A 27112-nucleotide genomic window follows, 5' to 3' on the forward strand; every position below is an offset into this window, starting at 1 on the left:
AATATCTGAAATAAATTGAATGATTTGTTGTTTAGTTCATACTTTTCTAAAATAATTTACATACCATATGATGTTTAAAACAATGATATTATATATTATTTATCTGAAATTTAAATTTAACTTGGTGTTGTGAATTTCTTTTTGCTAAATACAGAGTGATGTGAAGTTTGGAAAGAGTCTGGTTTGGGTTAAAAAAAAAAACACCTTTCACTGATAAATTGTAAAGGACTTAGGGACTTGCAAAAATGTGTTATGGACCTGCAGAACTGCTTGGAGGAAACAGCGAGAGAGAGATGAGCTGAAACTCCAGCTCCGTAGGCTTGACGGCGTTTCCTTCCTGACCATGATGGGAAGGAGCAAGAAGGGGGGAAGGAGGCGTGCAAAGAGAAAGATGTACCTAGGAACATGTCTACTCTTCAGGATTTTCTTATCCATCTTAGCTCTTACCAGACCTTTCCCAGTTTAGAAGGAAATGTACTCGCTAGCCAGCCCAATTGTACCAATCTACATAGGGAATAGAGGCAAAGGGTCAAATCAAGACAAGGGGGTGAGGGAATTAGAAAGCAAGCCAAGGATGGCTGGATGAAAAATATAGATGGAACTGAAGTTTCTCACTATTCAGATGGTGCATCTCCCTCACGCTCTTTCTCTTTCTGACAAGTAGACCTCAGAAAGGAGAAAACTGTTAAGAAGGGATACATACCAAATAATTTGTCACTATTTGACTTTTAAAAGTTGTTTCTTTTCTGATGCAAAATAATTCTGATTTCCTTGCAGCAAAGAAGCCTGTGTTTGCCAATGAATTTGTGCCATGAGTACTTTTAGTACATTGGATGTGCTGCTGCTGCTGTTGTTATTATTGTTGTTGTTTGCAACTATGTTCTTTGTGGCATGAACTGTTTTTATTTTGGCAAATGGTAGGTAGGTATCTACTGTTGTTTAGCATTCTCTCAGAATAACTGTCAGTCAGCTGACACTGAATATCCTTACTGAAGCATCTGTTGAGAAGGTGGTGAAAGCACATTCACAACATTTAATACAGACATGATATCTTTTATAGATATATAGAATTGTGATCAAACTAACAAGTTTAAAATTTATGAGACAGTTCTGTGTGTTTAGGGCCTTACCTGAATGAGGTTATAAGGGAATGAAAAAGAGAACAGATGGACAGACAGACACACACACAAAGACAAATTAGACTATGCACTCACTGACAGAGTAGCCTCTATGACTGCAACAGCATCAACATTTCTATTATGCAGAGTGTAATGGAAGGGGTCAGCTACTCTCCTTAGCAGATCTCTGTAGACAACAGTCTCAGTCTGTACAGGTTCAGGAGGAGGAAACTGCAATTGCTAGCTTTTGCACACCCTGGCACCATTCACACTTTGACTAGAGGAAGGCTCTGCCTTCCCTCTGAGCCTCCCTAAAGGGGAAAGCTTTGCCAATTTTCCATGGGTCTGAATCATTTGGTCCTTGACGTGGCCATGCCCATGTCAAACATACACATTCATTTTTCTGTTCCTCACAAATTTACTCAAGGCTTCCTCAGCTTCCCACAATGGTTTTCATAAGTTTTAGACATAGAAGAAAGGTATGTTAATATATTGCCATAAGAATACATTTATTTCAACACTGCCCCATTTCTCATTTAAGAAGCTTGTGAAAAGCTGAGGCTGACCCTAGTTGAATCTCTGAGGAACGTTTCCTTTGTAAGATCTAAAGCATCCCGTTTGTGCTGGATTCTGACAGTCATGCACACTCACGGCAATAATGTTTTGGTCCATAACAGGCTGTATAGCGTGGTAATATTATAGGGTATTATTTCTTAATAATGTAGTGATTCTGTTGCTGTAATAAACAGCATAACCAAAAGTAACAGGGGAGGATGAAAAAACTTATTTTAGCCTGTAGGTTATAATCTTCATCAAGGCAAGCCAAGGCAGGAGCTTGGGAGTAGAGGCAGGAACCATGGAGAAATTCCAGTCACTAGCTTCTCTCTGACTCACATTCAGCTAATATTCTTCTGCAGTCCAGGTCCACAGTAGGTCTGGCCCTCTTATGTCAAGCAATCAAGAAAATGTCCCACAGACATGGCCACAGACCTAACTTATGGAGGCAATTCTTCAGTTGGGGTTTATCATTCCACGCGACTCTAGTTGGTATCAAGTTGACAATAAAAATCGAGTATGCTGCTATAAGTATGCTTCATGTTGTTCTCACAATGGCACAATTGCCTGACCATTAATTTCTCAGAACTTGCTCTGTCATTAAGTGATTCACAACTATATTTAGAAGCAATCCATGAAATGAAAGGGTTTTTCTCTAGTCATGACGAGCTTTTACTGTGTATGCCAAGAATGGCTGTGGTTCTGTCCTTATTTGTTGGTCTTGTTTATTTCTTCAGATTTCATGATTCAGAGATTTAAGGATAAAAAGTGATTTTGTAATGGGAAAGGATTGTTATATGGAAGAGCTGCTTGCTTCTTGCTGGTTGACTTCATCCCCTTTCTGGGCCGGAGTCTAGATTCTGCCTGAAGAGTAAGTCATACTAACAACAGGTAGGACAAATTTCAGTTCTGCGGTTTCTAGGCCTCCATGGATGCTGCTTACAGTAAACATTGGACATGCCCGCATGACTTTGTCATGAAAGTTTTAAGTCAGCCCATTTTCAAGATCCAAATGCCAAGAGATTATCAAGAAACCAATGAAACAGAAGACTGTGCTCAAGTGTGTCCAGACAGGACTAGGTCTCAAGGGAGTATTCTGAGCACTTGTCTATGTGACATCACCTGTTCTTCATACAGACAGAAAAAGAACCTGAATTTTGTCACCTTCATCAAGGAACCCATTAGCAAATGGATAGGTGTAAGGCAAGATTACTGCCTTAGGTGGATTACTGGATGATATGATCCAAATGTAAGCTTTTCTCTTTGTTGCCATGTTTCTTTCTTAGTCTTGAGGAATTACTGATAGACAAATACTGCTGTAGTGAAAAAATGGGAGGCTGAATGTCAGACAGGCTATTATTACCTTGGTTAAATCTACTTGAGCTTCAGTTTCCTGATCTGTAAAAAGAAAATGATTATCACTGCAGTTGTTTGAAGAATTAGAATAGATACAGTATCTGGCCTAGTGTCAAATTAATATTTAGTTCATTTATTGATTTTTCTTATAGAAGATAATAAACAATAACTGTCATTATATTAATATTAAAAATATCATCTGTACTAGTTATTTTTGTTGCCAACTTGAAACAAGCTAGGGTTATGTGTGAAGAGAGAGCCTCAATTAAGGAATTTTACAGATCAGATTGGCCTGTGGCTATGCCTATGAGAGTCAATCTTGATCGATGATTGATGTGAGAGATCCCAGCCCACTATGGGTGGCACCATCCCTAAGCAAGTGGACCTGGGATGTATAAGAAAGCTAACTGAGCTTGAGCCACTGGATGACCTAGTTAGTAGGCTTACTTCATGGTGTCTGTTTCCAGAGTCCTGCCTTGAGTACCTGTCCTGACCTTGCTCAGTGATGGACTGTGTCTTGAAAGCGCTGAAATAAACTCCTCCACAGGCTGGATAAAAAACAAATCACTTTTTTGTTTCTATGTGTGTAGATGTTCTGCCTGCATGTATGTCTGTGTCCCACATGCACGCCTGATGCCAATAGAAGTCAGAAGAGGGCATCAAATCTGCATGTCCTGGAATTGCAGGCAGTTGTGAACTGCCATTTGGATATTGAGAATCAAACCCAGATCCTCTGGAAGAGCAGCCAGTGCTCTTGACCACTGAGCCATCTCTCCAGCCCCCAAGTTATTTTCAGTCAGTGTTTTATCATAGCAGCTGAAGTCAAACTAGGACATTATCATTATAGTAACAATAATAGTCACAGGTGAAATACCAGGATTTATTCAACCACATTCAGAACCTAGAAGAGACTCACTATTGTGGTATGTATTAAAGAGAAACATAATAGTTACAAAACTGCATTGGCTGCATTTAATTCCTTGCTCATCTCCTTCATTACCTAATTCAACATATTAACTGAAATGAGAAACCATCACATAGCCAGAAGTTAGCTTCCTTTAGGACAGGATCATATCCTAGTCATGTCTGACTAGGAGCCAAAATTCTTCTGTAATTCCATCACTGGGCAAGATAATATAAATAAGTAATAGACTGTGAATGTCAATCTGCTCTTTGTGGAAAAAGCAAGCCAAAAAAGAAGCAAAGACATTTATGAACGAAGTTGTCCATTTCCCTAGGTGTCTGCTCAGAGCCACACACACCCCTTCCTGAGCGCTCATCTCTCATGGGGCCAGAGCATTTAGATGTGTCATACTCTGGAGGCCCTGTCATGTCCAGAGAAAGTAATGTGATTACTGTGAACATCCTTACTAGTGTGACTTATTAGTAGTAGATTCAAAGCACATACTCAAGGGAGATTATAAAAACGAGTTTCACTAATTTTTGAAATGTCCAAAACAACACTAAACCAAATTGAGATTTCCTACTTGTATCCACTCATGCCTCAATCTGCAGAGCTTTGTGAATGGACCTGATTGGGACAATAGAATGAAGAAAGGATAGGCAGACACGTGTACAGAAAGTCTAAGATCAAGTGGGACATGCAATATGATGGAGAGACACCAGCAGCCAGGAAACTCAGTGCATGTATTATACACCACTGAGCAAAGAGGCAGGTGTATTCTATACAGCTGAGTGAAGAAAAATGAAAGGGGATGTTGGTGAATCATGGGCCCTTCCTCTGAAGTTTCGGAGGACCACTGAGGCAAGCCAATGTGTGACAGTGCCGGAGTTTTTGCAAGAGAGCCCTGAGAGTTCAAGAGACTTGGAGAGGCAATGGCATGAAATTTTGAAAGTGAAGCCTGGGTTGCAGTAGTGACACCAAACTGTTGGTGATGCCAGAACTGTGAGACTTCTTCTAAAGAGAGCTGTATACCTGAAGGGAAACCAGAGCAAGACAGGCTCACATATTAGAACATTTGGTCCCTGGTTGAGGATGTTGTTTGGGGAGTTCACGGAAAGTTTAAGAAATGGAGCCTTGCTAGAGGGAATATGTCACTGGGCATAGGCTTTGAGAGCTCATAGCCTCACCTGGTTTCAAGTTTGTTCTTTCTACTTTTTATGTGTGGTTGGAAATATGATTTCTTAGCTTGCTGTGTGGGCTACCATGCCTGGTCTGCCATTGTGGATTCTCCATCTAAAGCTATAAAGTAAAATAAACTTTTTCTTCCTTAAGCTGTTTTTTTTATCATAGTATTTTATCACAACAACAACACCCAATAAACTCATATAAACCACAAAGGATAAACCAGAATTAGAGTCAAAATAATGGGCAGGCTTTCTAATCTGAAATGTTACCAGAAGATAGGGGCTGAAGTACTGGAACAATGCATAACCTGAGATGATCAATCAGAATTGGAATATCTATATCTATATCTATATCTATATCTATATCTATATCTATATCTATATCTATATCTATATCTATATCTATATCTATCATTTATATTTCTTATACTATCTTTGCTCCATAATTTCAAGGGGGTTTTGAGAACATCTTTTATATCTCTCTTGCCATGTAGCCTTTTCTCTCCATTTAAATTTCTTTAAATGATTTATTTATTTTTATTCTATATGCATTGTTGTTTTGCCTGCATGCATGTCTGCATGAGAGTTCCAGGTCCCCTAGAGTTACAAACAGTTGTGAGCTCACATGTGGGTGCTGGGAATTGAACCATATCTCCTGGATGAGCACCCTGTCCTCTTAAACACTGAACCATCTCTCCAGCCCTTCCCCCTATTGTTTTAGGCAGGTAAAATAGAGTTACAATTGTTCTAGTGTCCTTGACAACTAATTCTAATACCCCTATCGTCAGCCCTGGGTTACTTTTGACTGACTGATTCTGCCTCCACATTTATTTTTATTGTCCCCCTTCTTCAGATGACTGGTCACTTTAAATTGGATGCCAGGCATTGTGAATTGGGAAGTTTTTACATTTCCATAGAAATTCATTGCATCCAAAATGTGGTTAAGTTACTTGAAACTCATTTGGTCCTTTTGAGTATGCCTTATTTTATGGGTTAGCATAGAAAAGAAATTTATGGAGGCCACATATTGCCTCCTGGAAAGTCAAACTATTCTGTAGTACTCTATAGAGTGGCTTATAAATTACAAGGCTTATAGTTTTGTCTGGCGGGAATAGCTATTATTTCCAGCTTTGCGAGCCACAGGTCCAGTGGCCCCATAGTGACATCTTACTAAAGCTACTCAGCGTCTCAAGCCTGGAAATGGTGAATTGGTTATAGTAAAATGTAGGCTAAACATGGGAAGAATCTAGCTCTCCCTTGCCTCCACTGCTGCCTGTCTAAACTTCCTGAACATGAGGCGGGTAAATAGGAAATCGCATGTAAATTTAACCAGAGTCCTGTTTCTGTTGGCTGCAAGCATTCTTGGTGTCATACTATATATTCCCTCATTTCATAGAACACTGGAATCTATAGTTTGGGTTTCACGTATGTATCAGTTACCTATTATAGGCAGTTTGTTATTCTGATTTTGAGGGTTTTTTTTTTTTTTTGCTTGCTTGATTATTTTAAGACAGAGTCACTCTGTGTACCCCTTGCTGGCCTGGAACTCACTATGTAGATGAGATAGATTGCCTTCGAATTTATAGATCTACCTGCCTCTGCTACTCAAGTGCTGGAATCATAGGCATATACCACCATACCTAATATCAGTTTGCTCTTTTATGCACTATAAAGTGCTTACAAAGTATGAAGACTATATACTGCAGACAGTCAGGTCCCCCTATCACAGGTAGATCTGTGGATTCAAACAACAGGAAGTCATAAGTTGCATCTGTAGCAAATGTAGAGAGTTGTCTTTACTATTCTCTGAATGATACAGCATATCAGCTACTGACCACATGGCATTGTGTGAAGTATACGTATTCAAAAATAAAGTTTACAAGAAGGTGTACGAGGTCATAAGAAAAGGTGTTGTCATTTTATGCAAGGGAATCAAGCATCCCTGGTCTTTGGTGTCCCCTGCATAGCAAGGGATGGCTCTATACCAAACCCCAGTCTTTCCTCCTTTACTTTATTCCTGACCTTGGTTTTCCCAGTACATACTCAGAGTATATGCACAGAGCTTCTCAGTGAACACTCAAGAGTCACAGTAAGACATCTATATTCTCATTTGGGGGCTTTCTTATTTTTAACACAACTGCCTGTAGTTAACATAAATAAATAAATGAATAAAAAAGCCAAGGTGAGGGACTCCTGTTTCTTGTACTGATTTACTATGAATGTCCTTCTACTCTCATTACTTAACCCTTCCCATCTTCATCCAAACACAAATACTGTCAAATACATGAGCACTTTCACTTTTTGTCCTCTAGTGTTCATGAATGGAATGTTCTTTACCTATTGAGACATTCCAGCCAATCTCTATGTGTCTATGTGACCTAAGAAGACAACAAGTAGATACCTTTGTCCCTTCTCTGAGGATGATGATTCTGGTCACAACTAGCAGAAGGAATTGAGTTGTAGGGAAGCTTTGACAGAGCCAGAAGGAACAAATGGAAGCAAATTAATGCCAGGTCTTTGGGACCACTGCCCAGTGAGCATGGCATGAACTCCTATATGCCAATTAGCTTTCTACACCAGGTCACAAGCAAAGCAATATGAAGATGAGAAAGGCAAAGAACACAGTGAGATGCAGGAGCCATACTCACCAGTGGTACCAGAACTTACATTATCTATATTTTTTAACATTTTCTGCATAGAAAGAAGTAAATCTACTCAGAATTTCAACATCAGCTGTTGCATACAAGGAAGAGCCTACAAATTTTTGGATGGTTATCAATGTTTCTTTGGATCTTGCTGTTCCCCAGCTGACAGCAGAGCTTCCTCCTTATGTTAACAAGTATTAGGGATCCTCACAGCTGCCAAGTGAAGGCAAACACGACGGGGACTTGTTTCTCACAATTGTAGTTGAAAGCTTTGGTTCTTGGGAGAAAGCACCTACCTTTCTTTTCAATACCCTGGCTTTGTAAGTTGGTGAAGTAACCTGACTTGAGGCCTGGGAAACAGGTCTATGTTCTGGTTCTTTACAGACTAGGAATGCCCAAGCATGAAGACATAGAGAGAGCAGTGCTGGAAGGAACACAAGGGAAGCCCATTGGGAAAGGCATATCTGAGGAGAAGAGGACACAATGTTTATGTTCAAGGATAGCCTGCCTTTGAACTCCAGCTTTGCACTTAACAACCTAGCTATCTAAGACAAGTTAGACTGTCTTCTCTCTAATTCTGGTTTCCTTATTTATACAATGGATATTCTTGTTTTACTTCAGGGACTTGGTGTTAAGTTAGTTAATATTAACAACTACTGTTTACAAAGCTTGGTACAGTCAGCATTTATATGTGTCAAATATAAAAAAATCAAAAGCCAAAATGGCACTTGACAGATACTAGCTCTTGTTAATGTAAGCAGAACTGGGCTTGGTGCATGGAATGGTGACAAGGAATAGGTGGGTAAATCACAATGCTGGTGCCACAAGGCTCCACAGGCAAAAAGGGCATAAGCATTACACATCCACCAGTTTGCCAATGCTGTGACCCTCAATCTCATGTTGTTGTCCCTGAAAGTGGGAGTGGAGGTGCCCCAACTCTCTCAGCAGAAATTCTGTAGTCTTCCTACTTTCATGAGCCACCAAACTCTGCTTCCATGTTTTGGGACATGTGGAGGTTCATATATGTAGTTAGGATCATGTTTGATGTAGGATCACTAAGGCTCATCTTATAGCTGTAAAAGAGTTTCACTGGTGAGTAGGAAGCTCTACCTCACAAAGTTGGGGATTTCTCAATTCTAGGAATGCCTTCTGAGAAATCAGAAGAAATATTAATTTGTCTAGGACACCACCGTAATGGTTATTCTTACTTATATACCTGATTACATCTAGAAGGAACTAAAATCCAAGTGGCTGAGTGTATCTGTGAGCTATTTCTTCTTTATTAAATCATTTGAAGTGGGAAGACCACTTTCAATTCAGATCTTTTGAGGTGGGAAGATTTCCCTATAACCTGGACCACACCTTCTGCTGGCATAGAAGGCATGGAAGACAGGAGCTCCTTCTCTTTGTCTGGTTGCTCTCGCTGGCAAGTCCATCCCTTCACTGTCATTAGAATCCACTTCTCAGGATTCCAGACTACACTGAAGACCAGCTGAGACATCCAGCCTAGTGGACTGACCAACTACTGAATTCTCCAATATTCTGTTGTTAGAGAGCCATTGTTGGACCAGCATGTAAGCTGTTCTAATAAATCCCCACTTCTCTCCATGCTTTTCCTATAGAGAACCTTGAGCAATACAGCACCAAAGAAGGAGAAGGATATTGCATTAAATGAAAGAACAACCAGGACACCTTATAAGGCTAAACAATCACAGGGTATGTACAAATTATTGATTAAACCTGGGTCAGTTCCTGTAAGTGTAAGGTAATGAAAATGTACAGAAGACAAACTCACTGAACTTTCCTTAAGACAATGCAGGGGAAAGCACTCTGTCAGTTTCTCCCTCCACTCCCAGGCTCTTCATCGAATATAACCTTATCCCCCTCCCCACCCAAGCACTATCTACGCCACTCTTTTCTCTCAGTAAACTATTGCTCATTGTCTTACAATTGTGCTCAGGAGTAACACCAATCCTGCATGTGAGATGTCTCCAAGGGAATATTTGTCTCCAAGAGCAAACCAAGCATTTAAACTCTGAAGGAATGGCAAAAGTGGGCATAATGTTTTGTGTCAGAGAACTTCCTTACAGCACTGTAAAATTACACAAGAGAAGACTTCTGCCTATAGTGTCAACCAGCCCACTAAAGGATTTGTCTTCATCTATTTTCTAAAGCATAACGTTATAAACTGGGTAATTTAAAATAGAAAAGAATTTCTGAAGGCTGTGAAGTTCAAAATTAGAAGCTGAATTTGAGGGTTTGTTTATTTGTCTATCTATCTATCATCTATGTATCTATCTATGTATCTATGTATCTATCATCTATGTATCTATGTATCTATGTATCTATGTATCTATCTATCATCTATCTATCTATCTATCTATCTATCTATCTATCTATCTATCTATCTATCTATCCACTTTTGCCTTTTGGTACAGTCTAGCCCATGTTGGCCTTGAACTTGAGCTCTTCCTGTCTTGCCTTCCTAAATGCTGGGATTACAGATGTGCTTCTCTGTATCTAGCTGAGGTCCTTCTTGTTTTATTATAGCCTGTCAGAAGACATCACAAAAGAGAGGGAGGGGAGAAAGGAAAGGACAGAGGAAGAGAGAAAAAGAGAGGGGAATGAACTTTATTGCAAACTTGTTTCAAGACTAACATCAATCTACTCATGACTTCAGATTTCCTTGTAACCTAATCATGTCATAAGGGTGCTGGTTCTTGACACCATGGTATCAATTCAATTTTAACATCAGTCTCAAATTACACTGGGTCTCATCCTCCCAGCTGGCTGGTAGTAAATGATGCAGATCTGTCTACAGGCAGAAGGCTTCTTAAGGTCACCACTAAGTACATACTCACTTGTCATTTTTTTACACCATGTTCCTTCTATCCCATGAAGATGTAGCCTTCCTGAAAAAACAGTTCACCATGTTCCCTCTTTTCTCATGGGTTAAAAATAGCACACTGTTCAATGACCTCAATAATTTAGAATTCATGAATAAATAACTTGCCCAGGAGGCTACATTGGGGCTTCTATTTTTACCTAGAGTCTCTCACCAAGCAAAGTGACCTCTCAAGGATCCAATAGTGACACCCACTGGTCTTCTGGCTTCCTGGAGAATGGCCTGGTAGAGTATCTATACAGAGTCTTTTCTCAAGTACTACAATGGACTGATAGATACTAGACTTCACACTGAGTAACCAACAAAAATGTAAGCATACTTGCCATGCTAGGAAGTTCTAGACATTACCTGGAGATGAAGACCTTTCCTCCGTTATGCACTTTGAACATGACATTTCTTCCTTGCCATTGTCTTCAAGTCAATGAAATCAGATAACCATATAGAAAGAAGCCTCTGAAACCCTGAGCCAAAATATAGCATTCTTACTTAAATTGGTGCTCTTGGGTATTTGAGACAGTCATGAAGAGTCTGACCAACATATATATATTCAATGACTCAGCACTTTCTCTATTTCTGTCTTCTCTGATAACTTATGACAAAGATACTAGGAGTAAATGTCCTTAATTCAAAATTTCTAGGTCTGAAATTCGTAATTATTACTGGAAGCTTACTAAGTCAGGACTCTCACCATGATCTATCTTACTGTATGAAACAATTGTGATGTGTGTTCAAGATTAAAGGATATGATGATAATTAGCAGCGCCAACCATCAAATAGCCATTTCCTTTTCTTTGAGTTTTTCAGGCAAGCTGCTTAAGAGTCTATTGGACTCCTAGCTTTGACTCATGAATATGTCTTCAACCAGCATGATCAAAAAGACAACTCTTTGAAATACTCAAAGAGGCATAGTTCGTTGATGCATTTATAAATATTTATAAAAAATTTTGTGTGAGCGAGGCTTTTATTGAAAATCTTTAAAGTGTTCTGATTTTGAAAATGTTATTTCCAAAACAACGTTGAAATTGCTTTAGAAGATTCATTGGACTTTTTAGGGTAGAAACATGAAAGGGCTACATCCAATATCACGTGAAAAATACTGGTAAGAATATTAGCAGCGTATATTGGTGTGGTGAGTAAATGTGTCAGAGAGGAAAGGGAGAACTCTCAAAAATCATGACAAATGTGGATCGATGAGCAAACTGGGCCAACTTGTCAAATGCTTCAAAACCAGCCAGAGGAGGTTCCAGGTTGGTGCCAAAGAAGAAAAAGTTGTCATAGTCTGGATCTAGGGCAGGTAGTGAACAATATAGTTTCTGTGGGGGTATGAAATCAGTGGTCTTCTTCCTTAAGAGTGAAACACAATTTAAAGAAAACCAACAATCCCCATTAGAGACAAAAAGTAACCTCCCTCTGGCCTAGATGCAAAGCAAGGAACAGGACTGACTGCAAGGCACCCCTGTCCCCATTCACAGCTCTCATTCTCTGTAGCCCTCATCTCTCAGATCCACAATGATGTGGGTTGCAAGATGTTCTGAAGGCTGCTAATAAGATGCAGCAATAATGTATTCAGCTCATAGCCTTCACTAGAAACTGCACCATCCACCTCCTGGCTGCCTTTCCAAGGTGCCCTGGGGGTGGGCACGGGAAGTCTTCGGGGTGGGGGGCACAGGGAGAAAGCAGGCCTCACCTGGGCAGGCATCCCTTCTCCTCAGGCCTTCAGGGGACATGGCTTCTTAATGACACAGGAAGTCAGAATGAATGAGGACAGCCAGGCAAGGAAGGAGACAGAAATGATTGAGGACAGAAATGGTTTCAAGGATAAAGAAGAGTTAAACAAGGAGAGATGTAACTACGAAAGGGCACCTGATGAATAATCGGCATTTCCATGCATCATTGCAGAGAGCAGAGCAAGACTGCCACAGACTTGCAGCCGCAGGACTGTGACACTGTCATTTCTTCATGGGCCCGGTCAACTTGCTTCTGAAGGATGGGGTTCATGACAAGCCAAGCCACATGACTGGAAGACACCAGAGTGCTACCTCCAAATGTGTGTGGCATAAGGATTATTTTGAGCTGATTATTTCTGAGAAACTGGAAAAATGGGAAGGGGGTCTGAAAACAGAGAATTGCCATATTTTATGAGGATTTTACATCCCCATAGGGGGTCCCATTTGAATATACTGGTGTTTTACTCTCTGCCTGCCTGCCAGGAAAAGGGAGCTGACTGAGCCACTAGAGTCTTAACCAGTGCCGAAGGCTGCAGACTAAACCACTTTTCCTTAGTTTTTTGTTTGTTTGTTTGTTTGTTTGTTTTCCCTTCACTTATTCTTCCTGGGCTTCAGCAGAGAATAATCTTTAAGCCTGAAATCAAAGGCGCTTCTTCCGAGTTTGCTTTTGGACATACCCCTGCCCACCCTGTGTGCAAGTGCACGTGCTATTATGCTGCTGGCCTCCTCTTGCTAATTTGTCTTTTGGCACTCAGAGCCCCAGATAAAAACTTCAAAGCTTAGAAAAATTGTTTTCCCTTACTTGCTAGTGCAAGGCCTGTTGATAGGCCAGGTACTTAGGGAGGTGGCTAGGCCCTAAAAGCTGCCTCTCTGGCTCCACAGGACAGCACCAGCCTGTGTTTTTCTGGAGTGGGCTAAGATCGGCCACATCAGAAGGCACTAGTTAGCTTTCCCAGGTCCTTCCTAACTACGGGCTCATGCATTTTTTCTTTTTAGTTGAGTTAAATGAAGTGAGTTCAATGTTATTGGAATAGTTGGGCCTGGGGGATAGGTCAGTGTGAGTTTTACTACTACATTTATGTCTGGCATTTCATAGGTCTGCTTAGCTCAAAAGACAAAACCAAACCAACCAACACGAGCAAACAAATGAAAACCTATATCTGACCATCCCAGATACCTGCCCTTTTCTTGTATTCTGCAATACATTTAGTCTGAGTTGCACATTTGAGTCCCTGAGCTGACATTCGTTTGTATGCTTTGTAGTTGGTTAAGTACTGTTTCTTAATCTCAACTTGTTGCCAATTCAGCATTGCCTGCACAGCGCATATAAACTTTGGTATTTTCTCCTAGAACCCCCAGCAGGACTCAAGAGCTAGAGTAAGAGAATTGTCAAGGGCTGGTGAGATGGCTCAGTGGGTAAGAGTACCCGACTGTTCTTCCGAAGGTCCGGAGTTCAAATCCCAGCAACCACATGGTGGCTCGCATGAGATCTGACTCCCTCTGCTGGAGTGTCTGAAGACAGATACAGTGTACTTACATATAAGAAATAATTAATAAATCTTTATAAAAATAAATAAATAAATCTTCCGAAGGTCCGGAGTTCAAATCATCATAAGAGTTCCCATGTTTACAAAGAATCCTCCCTCCCAAATTTGTTTGGTTATAGTTGCATATGAATAAAGCAGGGAAAACAGCCAAATATCTAGACACAGACATGCTTGTATGCATCAGAAAAAAATGAAGTTAAAAAGGCTGTTAAACTCAAGACCCAAGTTGACCTTAAATATTAGTTAATATGTCAGCAATTTTATTAGATATTTTATTTATTTATATTTCAAATGTTATCCTCTTTTCTGATTTTTCCTCCAGAAACCCCCTATCCATCCTCTTTCCCCGTATCCCACCCACCAACTTGCACCTCACCTCCCTGGCCTTCCCCTACACTAGAACATCGAGCCTTCATAGGACTAATGGCCTCCCCTCCCACTGATGACCAACAAGGCCATCCTCTACTTCACTGCAGCTGGAGCCAGGGGTTCCTCCATGTGTACTCTTTGGTTGGTGGTTTAGTGGGAGTTCTGGGATTTCTGGTTGGTTGGTATTGTTCTTACTATGGTTTGCAAAACCTTTCAACTCCTTCAGTCATTTCTCTAACTCCTCCGTTGGGGACCCAGTGCTCAGCCCAATGGTTGGCTTTGAGCTCTGACTGAGCCTCTCAAGAGACAGCTATATCAGGATCCTTTCACCAAGCACTTCTTGGCATTTGCCTTAGTGTCTGGGTTTGATGTCTGTCTGTACTTAGGATGGATTCCCAGGTGGGGCCGTCTCTGGATGGCTTTTCCTTCAGCCTCTGCTCCACACTTTGTCTCAATTTTCCTCCTGGGAGTATTTAGTGCTCCCTTCTAAGGGTTGAAGCATCCACTCTTTGGTCTTCCTTCTTCTTGAGCTTCATGTGGTCTGTGAATTGTGTCTTGGGTACTCAGAGCTTTTGGGCTAATATCCACTTACCAGTGAGTGCATACCGTGTGTTGTTCTATGACTTGTTTAGGATGATCTTTTCTAATTCAATCCATTTGCCTAAAAATTTCCATGAAGTCATTGTTTTTAATAGGTGAGTAGTATTCCATTGTGTAAATGTATCACATTTTTTGTATCCATTCCTCTATTGAAGGACATCTGTGTTCTTTCCAGCTTCTGGCTATTATAAATATGGCTGCTATGAATATAGTGGAGCATGTGTCCTTATTACATGTTGGAAAATCTTCAGAGTATTTGCCCAGAAGTGGAATAGCTGGGTCCTCAGGTAGCACTATGTCCAATTTTCTGAGGAACCACCAAACTGATTTCCAGAGTGATTGTATCATCTTGCAATCCCACCAACAATGGAGGAGTGTTCATCTTTCTTTCTCCACATCCTTGCCTGCATCTGCTGTCACCTGAGTTTTTGATCTTAACCATTCTGACTGGTGTGAAGTAAAATCTCAGAGTTGTTTTGATTTGCATTTCCCCAATGACTAAGGATATTGAACATTTCTTTAGGTGCTTCTCAGCCATTCAGTATTTCTCAGTTGAGAATCCTTTATTTAGTTCTGTACCCCCCCTTTTTTTAATAGGGTTATTTTTTCTCTGGAGTCTAACTTCCTGAGTTCTTTGTCTATATTGTATATTAGCCCTTTGTTGAATGTAGGATTAGTAAAGGGATTTTCCCAATATGTTTGTTGCCATTTTGTCCTTTTAACAGTGTCCTTTGCCTTATAGAAGCTTTGCAATTTTATGAGGTCCCATTTGTTGATTTTTGATCTTAAAGCATAAGCCATTGGTGTTCTGCTCATGAAATTTTCCCCTGTGCCCATGTGTTCAAGGCTTTCCCCCACTTTATCTTCTATTAGTTTCAGTACTGAAATGTTTTGTGTTCAGCATAGGAATGATAATGAAAATTACATACATAAATTTTCTTTTATATTGATTGAGGTTATATATACCTTACGACTCTTCATTATTGTGCAGTACTTTTAATTCACTGTATTCTAAACTATTTTATGAGAGCCATATTATAGATGAAAATCCAAGGATACCATGCAACTTTTCCAAAGTCACTTTGCTAATAAATTATTTAAAACAAAAAAAAAAAAGAAATTTAAACTAAGCTCTGACTGACAGAAGCTTAGGACTGTTGATTTTCTTAAATCGTTCTCCTTGCATATCGTCTTTTGGGAATAGAACATCTTGGAATTTGTCTTATTTATTTAAAGACGATATAACTGCAAGTGGTCCCCAGCCTAGGATGGTTCATCTTGTGATATTCTGACTTTAAAATGACAAAAAAAAAAAAAAGATTTCTTTTCAGCATAAACCATATTTTGAATTTTGATCTTTTCTTCGGCTAGTGATGCACTGGAAGGCATGGCTGTGACACTGGTGGCAGTAGCAGTTCCCTGTCAATCATATAATCACCAGAGTAAACATTGGACACTCTCCACTGCTCTGTACTGCTAAGCTGTGCTGTTCCATAGGTAAGGTGCTTCAACTAAAGATATCTTCAACTTACAGTAGGCTTATTGAAGTGTAGCCTCATCATCAGTCAAGAGGCATCTGTGTTGAGTGGAAGACCATGGAAGTAGCTCCTTTAATCTTCTCCATGAAGGACCACAAGCAGAACTATTTGTTAGGGAGGATTAGATAGCTTGGTTTAATTGTATCCAAAAGCTGCAACTGGGAAAGCTCAGCTTAAATGATAAAATTGTGAGATATCCTAATGTCACATCATAAATGCGACATTATGCAATTATATGATGGATTAGACTCTAACCAAACACCCTTCAATGATGATGACCATTCAGAGAACCCTTGAGAATCTCATGATACCCTAGCATTCTTTTTTTAAAAGACATCATTGTCAAAATCTGGAAATTTGAATTGTCTGGTTATTTGTATATAGTGGCAGTATTATAATAAATCAAAAAATGAGGTGGAATTTAGGTATAAAGTATGTATTACTTATTTCTCAGAGAGAAAAATTTAGCTTTCCTCGAGGTTATTTGTAACTTTTGCATTGCTATTATGTGATGGTGACTATAACAGCATTTGAGTCTTTCTTAACTATGCTATCTGAGGTCCTGGAGTCCTTTCCTATACTGGTACATATGGGGATTGATAGCATAAGAATGGCTCCCTGAGAACACTGAAGAGGCTGGAGAGTGTGCTAGACCCCTCTGCTCATCTGTAACGTATCTGGGCACTTGAGTGGGGTAATCTAGAAACATCCCTTAAGGAACCACCTCTCTCCTGACTCTCTACCCATCATGGAAATAGGATATCTTTCATCATCTCCATTATCCCAGAACAACCTTATGAGTCAAAGGGCAGTTCTAGAAGTTGAAAAATCGATGAGCAGCCCCACAGGAAGGAGGAGCTGGCCCAGGTTTGTAGGAGACACCAGCTGCTGTCCTTGGGGAATTTTGCTGACAGCATGAGAGTAGGGCATGATGTCACAGGAACCCTGGCTTGGCCAGCGCAGTGTGGCATCCAAGGCAGCTGATCTCTTCATCCAGTTTGAAAAGATTTCTCCTCCTACTGCTCTCTCCCCCTCCCCTTCTCCCTGCCAGTCGGACTGATAATTGTAAAAACACGCAGCTCCTTTCAGAAGTAGGCCATGAGAGCCAGGGCTGGGTGTTATCATGGCTGGCATGCTGCAATTATCTCTGAGGATGCTCTGATGACAGCATAATGCATGTGGTGCTTTGTGCTAAAAAAGTCAATGTGAGTGGCCTGGCCAAAAGCAAATCATCCCAGAGATCTAAGCACAATCTTAGAGTGACATATGATCTGCTTGAGCCCCACAGCATGGCCACCTTTCTTCACCTCCAAGATTATTCTTGTGAAATAGAGCATTGAGCCAGAACTTGCACATTCTTTTAATTTGGGAATCCTCGGCTTTGAACAGAGTGGTAAAGGATGCTTTCTTACGTGCCTGCATTAGAGCCCAGAATTCAGATTTATCTGAACTTCTGAGGAGGATGTCAACCTAAGAATAGGATTTTAACAAAGTTTGAATTTGAAGTGTAGCAATTTTAGCTGTGTGTCTCTGGGAATTTAAATTATTTTTTAACCTTAATTCCGACCTCCCATCAAAAAGCAGCATAATACTACCTTCATAAAACATTAAAATTGGGGCTGGAGGGATGGTTCAGTGGTTAAGAGCACTGACTGCTCTTGCAGAGGTCCTGAGTTCAATTTCCAGCAACCACATGGTAGCTCACAACCATCTGTAATGGGATCCGATGCCCTCTTCTGGTGTGTCTGAAGATAGCTACAGTGTACTCATATGCATAAAATAAATAAATAATGCTTTAAAATATTAAAATTATTTGACTAGAGAAACACAAATGAAATATTTTGTTCAATTTAAATGCCATTAACAGTAGTAGTTGCTATCACTATCACAAAATTCATAATTATTGTCATATGAACCAAGTAGGTATTTCAGAAGGCAGCCCTTAGAAAATTTTTTACATCCTTGCTAAATTCTATTTTACAGCCTATATGTTTTATTGCCATTATCACTTGTTAAATTGTTTTTAGCACTGAACAAATCTCATGACTTTCATACAGGTAATTGGAATCATGGTACTAAACTTAATCTCAAAAATTTTAATAGGACACTTAATGATGAGGTTGAAGTTTTTTTTTTTGTGTGTGTGTGTGTGTGATTCAAGACAGAGTTTCTCTGTGTAGCCCTGGCTGTCCTGGAACTCACTCTGTAGACCAGACTGGCCTTGAACTCAGAAATCTGCCTACCTCTGCCTCCCAAGTGCTGGGATTAAAGGCATGTGCCATGCCCATTGAGGTCAAACTTCTAATACCAAACATAATGATGATTTAGAACACATACTACCTGCCATAGTAACCTGTGAGCACAAACATTCCTTCAAGACATTAAGAAGTTGACTGATTTTCTTATTAGAAAAGTTTTAGGGTCTGGAGAGAGGATTTGGAGAGTAAGGCACTTGCCATGAGAACTGAGGACTTGAATTCAGATCCTCACTGCCCACGTAAATGTTGGGCAGGTGTGATGGCCTCATTACAACCTCGGTACTCAGGAGGTGGATACAGCATCCATGGAGAAAGCTGGCTAGCCAGATTAGCTGAATCTAGCTTCTGTGTTCAAGGGAAAGACCTGCTTCATTGTACACAATGGGGAGAGTGATTGAGGAAGATATCAAATGTCACCCTCTGGTCCACACACACATATTTAGGGATACATGCATACTTTGGAACACATACGCATACAAATACTACAACCATATTAAACATACCTACTGCAAAAAAACCAACCAAACAAACAAACAAACAAAAACACTTTAAAATAGGGTGGAGAGCTTTGGCATTTGTGGGATGGGTAAACCAAGGCAGCTGATGGGAGTCAGAGCTTAGAGCTGCTGATGGAGATTGGTCTGGATACTGATGGGAGCTGCTGCCTGTAACAGCCAGGGATTCAGAAATCATTCAGCAAACTTTTCTCTGAGGGAACAAAGCTTAATTTGCTGGGGCTGGCACTTCCTGTGGCCAGTGGAAAAACTGAACTCTTTTAACTAATGGGGCCAGTGAGGAAAAGAGAGAGAGAGAGAACCCATACATATACATACACACTGAGTGGATGAAACAAAAGGCAGACTTCAATAACTTCATACATACAAGTACATACATACACACATACATACATAAATGCATACATGCATACGTAATACATACACACATGTATAAATACACACATACATACACAAATGCATAATGCATACATAATACATACACACATGTATACATACATCCATGTATATATACATGCATACAGACCTACAGACAGACATATATACATTCATATATACATATATGAATGATGAGAGCAAAGTTCCAGCAAACAGGCTCCAGCATTTCACACATACACATATATACATATACACATATGCACATATACAGTACATACAGACCTGGTGGGTGAATGGAACAAAGTTCCAACAAGCAGGCGCCAAACATTTTACACATAATACATATATAACACACAATTGGTGGATGGAGCAAGCCTCAACACATACCCAGACAAGCTTTACATATGTACATACATAGAGATTTGATGGATGGAACAAAGTTCCAACACACTCTCATACAAATTTACATAAATACATACATACATACATACATACATACATACATACATACATACATACACATAGTTGATGGATGGAAGGAACAATGTTTCAACAACTTTATTCTTTCTCCCATAGCTTATACATCCCAGAAAAAAATCTTTCAAGCAGTTACAATATAATTACATTTTAGTTTTCTTCTAGCGAATGACTATGAAAAAAGTATATTTTTTTCATAGAATCTAACATAGAAATAACATTACATAGTACAGATAAAGAAAACAAATTATTCCCAGAGGTGAGGTGCTAAATGCCAGAGACTGAATTTTTCTGGCCTTAGAGGAACTCAGGCAAACAGGTCCTCTACTGCAGCAAAGTGACTTAAACTTAAGAACGGGTAAATGTTTTATTATTAAACAGCAATCCTAAATATCTCCCAAGATCAAGTCCCCCACCCCACACTCTCCTTGCTCCTTGGCTACCTTCAAGAGAGAACCAAAAAGAAGAGCTAGGGCTGGCTCATACACATGCATGCACGTAGGCACGCATGCACGCGCACCAAAAAGGCTGTTAGAAAAGTTTAAAACAATGAATATGATAGATGATGATTTAATATTGATGCATTTTTTTAACTTTTCATTGATTCCTGTGAACTTCACCTCATGCATTCCAATCCCACTCATCTCCCTGTCCCTTCATATCTGCCCTCTGCCCTTGCAAACTCCCCTCCAAAAGAAATAAAATAAGATAGAATTTTTGTTTAAAGAAGCAAACAAAACCACAAAACCATCTTGTCTTGGAAGCAGTAGTGTATCACACAGTGTACCCTTGCCCATGACACCCCACAGCAGACAAAAGGTGGGGTCAGCTCTCCTGTGCTCATGTCCTTGAGCCTGACTCATCTGCTTTCCTGTCACCAGAAAAGGCAAGGGGTGGGGCCGGCTCGATCAGCATAGTACCTCTGGCAGCAGTACAGACTACAGACCTCTCATGGCCTTTGGTGGTAAGTCAGGTCACAAACACTGACTTAGACCCCCGCTGCAGCAGGAACACAGGCCCTGTCCTGGTGGCAGCTTGGGCCTTGTCATATGCTGTTCCTCACCACTGTCTAGTCTCCATTTCCACCTTTCTCCACAGTGTACAACTCAGTCGGCTCTCCTTTCTCTTCCATCTTTCCCGTCTTTCCATCACACATTTGCCCATTGTATAGGTGCCTGTAACAGGTACTCAGGTGTCTCTCTTCTGGCCACATCAGCCATATATTGATAGTTTTGTACTAAAGGCTGTACATTAACTTTTTATAATGTTGGACCACCAAGAACCAGGTGGTTCTCCCCATCACATGACCATTTTATTTATTTACTACTAAATTGCCAACCCAAGAAGGCTTTGGCTTGCTCATTATTCAGAATTAAACAGCTTCTTTTCCCACTTTCAGTTGCATACCTCCACCATCAAGACCACATTTACTAACCCGCCACAAATGGAGATGGAAAACTCATATGCACCTATAGAGGCATTCATTCTCATTCATATCTCCACATCGGTTTCTATGGAGATCCCCAACCCTCACCTTTAGTCCTGATAGCATCATCTCAGAGCTTGCGCTGAGCACACCTGCTTAATGGAGGATCTATGCTTGCACATTTCAGTTAGCTCAGCCAATACATAGGCTTCTAAAAGCATTGCACTGGCATGTGGAAGGCACACTAGATGACCATCACCTTAGCAGTTCTTGTTTTTCTTCATGAGATTACTCAAGAAATCCAGGACCCCTGTTACAAATGAAAGTAAGATGGACAGTCCTTATACTCTGTGGTATTTCTATATTGTCTTGGTCACATTATACATAATTGGAAAGCAGTGGAGAGTGGGCCCTACAGTCAGTATTCTAACCTTTCCTCTAAAGAGCTCTCCTTTTTGGTCAGCTGTGTACACTCTTAAGTTCTAGTTACCTTACCTCCTCTCAGTAGACTGATCTCAAGAGTTCAATCAGATAATGCATGGAAAACTATACACATCACAGTACATTGAGGATACTAGCAATGACTAATGCCTTTGCTGAGCACTTTGGGCAACTAGTAATGCCAATTCTATGTATGCAGACCCTTTGCAGTCCAGCCAACTGGGAAAGAGGAGCTAAGCAATTTAGACAAACCAGGACAATATTAGGTGCTGGAGTTATAGTCTTATTCCATAAGACTGCACTGTGAAATTGATTATACTCTTTTCTAATAAAAGTGAGCACCATAGGGTGTTACTACTGAAAACAAATTCTGATACAAATCTAGCACTGGCTTGCAGTTTGAAGTAGTAGTTTTTGGGCCCAAAGCTCAAGGATGAGTGGGAGAATGGACTTCTTTCGAGAGCAATTCATGATGGGAGTGGAACTGAGTGAAAAGAAACAAGGTTTATCTTAGAGACTTACTTGGGTCTTGATTTCCTTGGCTGTGAAATGCCCTATCCCTGTCCTGGGTTTTCATAAGCATTAGAAAACGTCATTACAAAACTGTTTTGCAAGTTACTCCAAGACCACTGGCATCTTCATCAGTTCAGCACCAATGATGCTTGACAACCTGGCAAAATTAGGTACTCGAAATGTGGTGTTCCTTAATGGTTATCTTTGGTGATTATACTTTGTCCTCCCATTTAAACAGAGAACAAAAAAGAAAGAAGAGGAGGAGGAAGAAGAAGAAGAGGAGGAAGAGGAGAGAGGGGAGGGAGAGGAGAGAGTGGGAAAAAGAAGGGAAGAGAGGAGAGGGAACACCCATAAAATTAAGTTTACAACCTGACAGGCTCTATTAGCTACCTCCTAATAGGGGGTTAAGATAGCCCAGGGCCTTCAAATGCAGACCAAGGAGACTTGTTCCTTTTTCATGCTTTCTCCTCAATTCTTAATGTAGATGTATTACACAGAAGTTTGAGAAACATACAGAAGGGGACAAAGGGTCGGTACAGAGGACTATTCAGCATCTGAGTCCAGTTTTCCCTCACATAGTTCTTTCTAGGTAGAGTTCGCCAGTCCTTGATACTCTTCACATGTGCCATGGAAGTCACGGAATCTCAGCAAAGTGGTCTCTAGTAGGGGCTCAGCCACAGTTTCTGACTCACTTCCCTCTCCTGGATGCTCTCTCATGGGTTCTCTCTGTGAGTTGGCATTTCCACGATCAGTCCCCTCCCTCACAATTCTGTTTTCCTTACCACCTCTATACAATAGCAGGAGATCACAGAACAGGACTCAGAAAGTCCACTGGTGGACAGTGGGAAGTTTCTGGTGAGTGATGCTCAAGGACCAAAGCCCTGTCTGTCTGCAACAATGTGAAGAGAAGGTACCCCGATCTCCAGTTTGGTGGAGCAGGAAGGACCACATCAGTTCTACTTCATCTGCAGGGTAAAGCATCTAACATCAAGATTTAAAGGAGGAAATGGATGCAAAGATGACAATTTTCTATTTCCTCTTCTCTCTTCCAAAGATTATGGTTGGCTTCTGTTCATCTGCTTTACCTGAACAAGACACCAAAGCATCTGAAAAGCACACCAAGAGCAGCTAGCATGCTGGCAATGACATTATGCCTATTTCAAATTTCTTGTCAACTGTTATCTTTTGATCTTCTGGTGGTACAAAGATAAGAACGCAAAATTTGGGAGCATTTATTATTGATTTTTTTTGTTGAGGTGTTACATATAGACATTGCCCAAAATAAATCAGCCAATATCAGAAGTATAAACAATTAGAGATCACAAAATCTTCCCATTTAATGAGATTTTCAAATATTCATTATATAAGTTAACATTTTACCAGAAAAATCATAATGTCTCTATAGCCTGTTTTTAAAATCACTATATTCTCAGCATTGTATAATAGAACATTTAATATTGCCTTAATCTTTTGAAAGATTCCCCCAAAGCATTCCAACCATATGGAAGCTACTTTATTTGACCAACTCCTTAATGCTGAGCCTTTAGATAGTTTTCTTTTTCACAGTGAAAAATCCATCCATATGTATTTGACCTTCCTTTCTAAACGTCATTTTTAAGGGTGTTTTCTTAAGAGGTACTTTGGATCAAAGGGGTTTTGCATTCTCATACTCCCTTGTCAACTACAATTAAATTACCTTAGGAAAGTTTTTTTTTTTAATTTTAAAAGATGTATTTATTTTATGTATGTGAGCCATACATAAGTCCCACCATGTGGTTGCTGGGACTTGAACTCAGGACCTCTGGAAGCTCAGTCAGTGCTTTTAACCTCTGAGCCATCTCTTCATTCTTGTGTAAACTGAAGCAGGGCAGTTCAGTGGCTTCCTGAAGGTAATTCAGCCCTGAACTGAAACATCACAACCATCTGTTTTAAAATATCAGCTGTGGTGAAGTTGTGAGGCTCTGAGAAACCACTTAAGCTGCAGATGCCAATTTTTGAGGCAGACTGAAGAGGAAAGTGTGTATGTAGATCTTGAGCCCACAGGTCTATCTCTTTAGAGCTTCTTCGAGCTTTCCTATGGTGCCTGCAGTTGACATAGAGCCATCTGCTAAGTCAGAACTACCTGTTTTAGATTTCCTTAATGGATCCATATTTTTTCCTGGTAATCAGTAGAATGCCACTGTGTAGACCACAATCAGAGGGCAGGTGGGTGGTTTCTGTTTTAGCTGGGAATGTACCCACCCTTAGAATTCTGTGAAGCTTGGCAGGTGCTCCGTGGTGACCACTAGGCGTCAGACTTTCCCACCCCTCTTCTAATTATGCTGCTTGTTCTGTAATTAACTCATTTTCTCAGTCATGAGCTAAGGGGGCTTCTTGGCCGGCACATGAACATGGTCATTATGATGCCTAGCCGACTTCAACAGTGCTGGGTAAGCCTGGTTGTTTCTGGGTTACTAGCTTTACAGCAGAGCTCCTTGCTGTAAACTAAGAAGGGGGCAAGAGAAAGGCCAACAACCCTGCTTCCACTATCCCTAAGGAAAGCCACAGAGCTCAGCTTCCCTTCACTACTGTGTGAGAACTAACGGCCTGCTCATTGCTAATGGGATGCTGGCACAGACAGCTTTGAGCATTCCTTACTTGTCTTGAGGAACATTAAATGCTTACTTAGCCAGTAGCAGGTTTGCATTCTGTGAGTTAGGTGAGTTTAAACAGAACAGCGCATCATCAACCAATCATTTAGTACCCATTGCATTGAGGGCATTGCACTAAGGACCAAAATGGATTTTTTTTTATATATACATTCAGCTGATAAACTATTCAATGAGTATTTGCTGAATAGCCATTAAGCATTGAGGAAATGATGAAGTTAAGGCACGAGGAGTAGAGCTTTCACAATAATACAAGAACACTTGCTGAACACAGTGTAGGGTGCTTGAACTCTCCTATCTGAGAAGAGGCTATAGAGAAGATTTTAAAGTCACCACCAATGTTTTCCAACCAAAACGAGTATGGTATCATCGTTTTCCCATTTTATACACTCTCCACCTGACATCCTTGAAAAAGGAGACAAACAACAACATTGTCTTAGACACAGGAAAACATAAAGTTAAAAAAAAAAAAAAAGGACAGAAACCAAACCAGATTCCTTTTCTACTCCACGAGCTGCCTCATGGGTTGCCACAGATGTGGCTTTACCCAGGATACAGATAAAGTAACACCAGCTACAGCATCTGGCAGAGAGCAGATACTTAACAACTATAAACAGACTGGTGAGTGAAAACACAGCTTCAATTTAAAACTTAGTTTCATAAGGCCCGGGACACTGACTACGATGCTTCTGAGAAGGAGACCTCATCCTGGAGACATCCTGTCACCTTCCTGTCCCACACTAAGAGGTAGCACTCCAGGACAGGTTCGAACTCACATGGGCAAATGCACTGGCTGTGATTTCCTAAAGCATATAGAAGACTTCGGGATTTCTCTGACTTACACTGCCCAGTGTCTGTAGCTAAGAATCACTCGAACCATTTAAAATTTGATCCAGGAATCACCATCTCCAGAGTGTCTCTCCAAAGAAATGGGTATTTCCCATCTGGGTATTCTAAACAACTCTCACATTTAAAATAATAATAATAATAATAATAATAATAATAATAATAATAATAATGTTCATAAAATGGGAATAGAATGATGAGATAAATTTGAGATATATCAGTCTTTATATTTCCATTTTTCAGATGAAGATGAAAATACAGTATGCTATTAGTTTATCTTTGCCATCACAACTCGTATGGTATGCACAAAAATGCTATCGGTGGCACAATTGTGAATATAAGAACAGAGGAAGTGACATTTAATTGTTTCATAGAGTATCTGGCTCTTCAGTTATTTCCCTAGCTAAAGAACAATACCCCACAACCTATCATAGTATCTTGGTAGCTAGCTTGACTTTCGCTTGTGTAGCTTGTGTATGGGGTCTCACCCCATATGGTACTTGGCTAGTGATCTAGGTTATTTTGGATGTTTGCCTTGAAAAATCCAGTGGGAGAAGAAAGCTTAACCCAAGAAAAGAAAGGAAATATGTTAACTCTCTACTTGATTCATTTTCTCATCAGCTTCAGACACTACAGATTTACGCGAAAACCAGCTACACCCACAGTAATCACGAGTTATCTGAGATAAAGAGCCATAGATAAAGTAGATCTTAATGACCTATAAAAAAATGCTTTCCTGAATACCCAGCCCTCTGTGTAACTTCTACAAACAAGTCAATCACGAGCACCTTCTTGCTGAGGCATATATCTTAAGTTCTTCAGAAAAATAGTGGAGAAGAGAAATCTTATTCAATGAAACCTAAAACATCTTCCCTTGTAACTGGAGTGTTTATACCCATCCTCCTCATGAAGACATCCACAGTAAATAAACCAAATGCATTCTCTGCACTGACTCTAGTATTGCTTCCAAACCAAACAGACAGAATCATACCAGGAAGAAGAATACCACCAGATTTTACCCTCTAGATACTTTCAGAATTCTAACTCTTCCCTTTAAAATTATGCTGCCAGATTTTGAATGGTCTCATTCCAAAGTCTTCACCTGCTTCATAAAAAATGCTTTGAGAGGCCCTGAGAGCTACATTCCTTTCCCTTTGTCACA

General features: G+C 40.2%; 1 long non-coding RNA gene across 1 annotated transcript in view; it reads left to right on the forward strand.

Moving 5' to 3' along the window:
* Positions 1–27112, forward strand: part of Gm39909 — a 58453-nt gene that overhangs the window by 3816 nt on the left and 27525 nt on the right. Inside the window, exons 2-3 of the long non-coding RNA XR_866645.2 lie at positions 9385–9478; positions 16282–16407. This is a non-coding gene — a long non-coding RNA (predicted gene, 39909). The remainder of the gene's footprint in view (positions 1–9384; positions 9479–16281; positions 16408–27112) is intronic.

Source organism: Mus musculus, chromosome 2 (genome assembly GCF_000001635.26).
Source record: "Mus musculus strain C57BL/6J chromosome 2, GRCm38.p6 C57BL/6J".
NCBI lineage: Eukaryota > Metazoa > Chordata > Mammalia > Rodentia > Muridae > Mus > Mus musculus.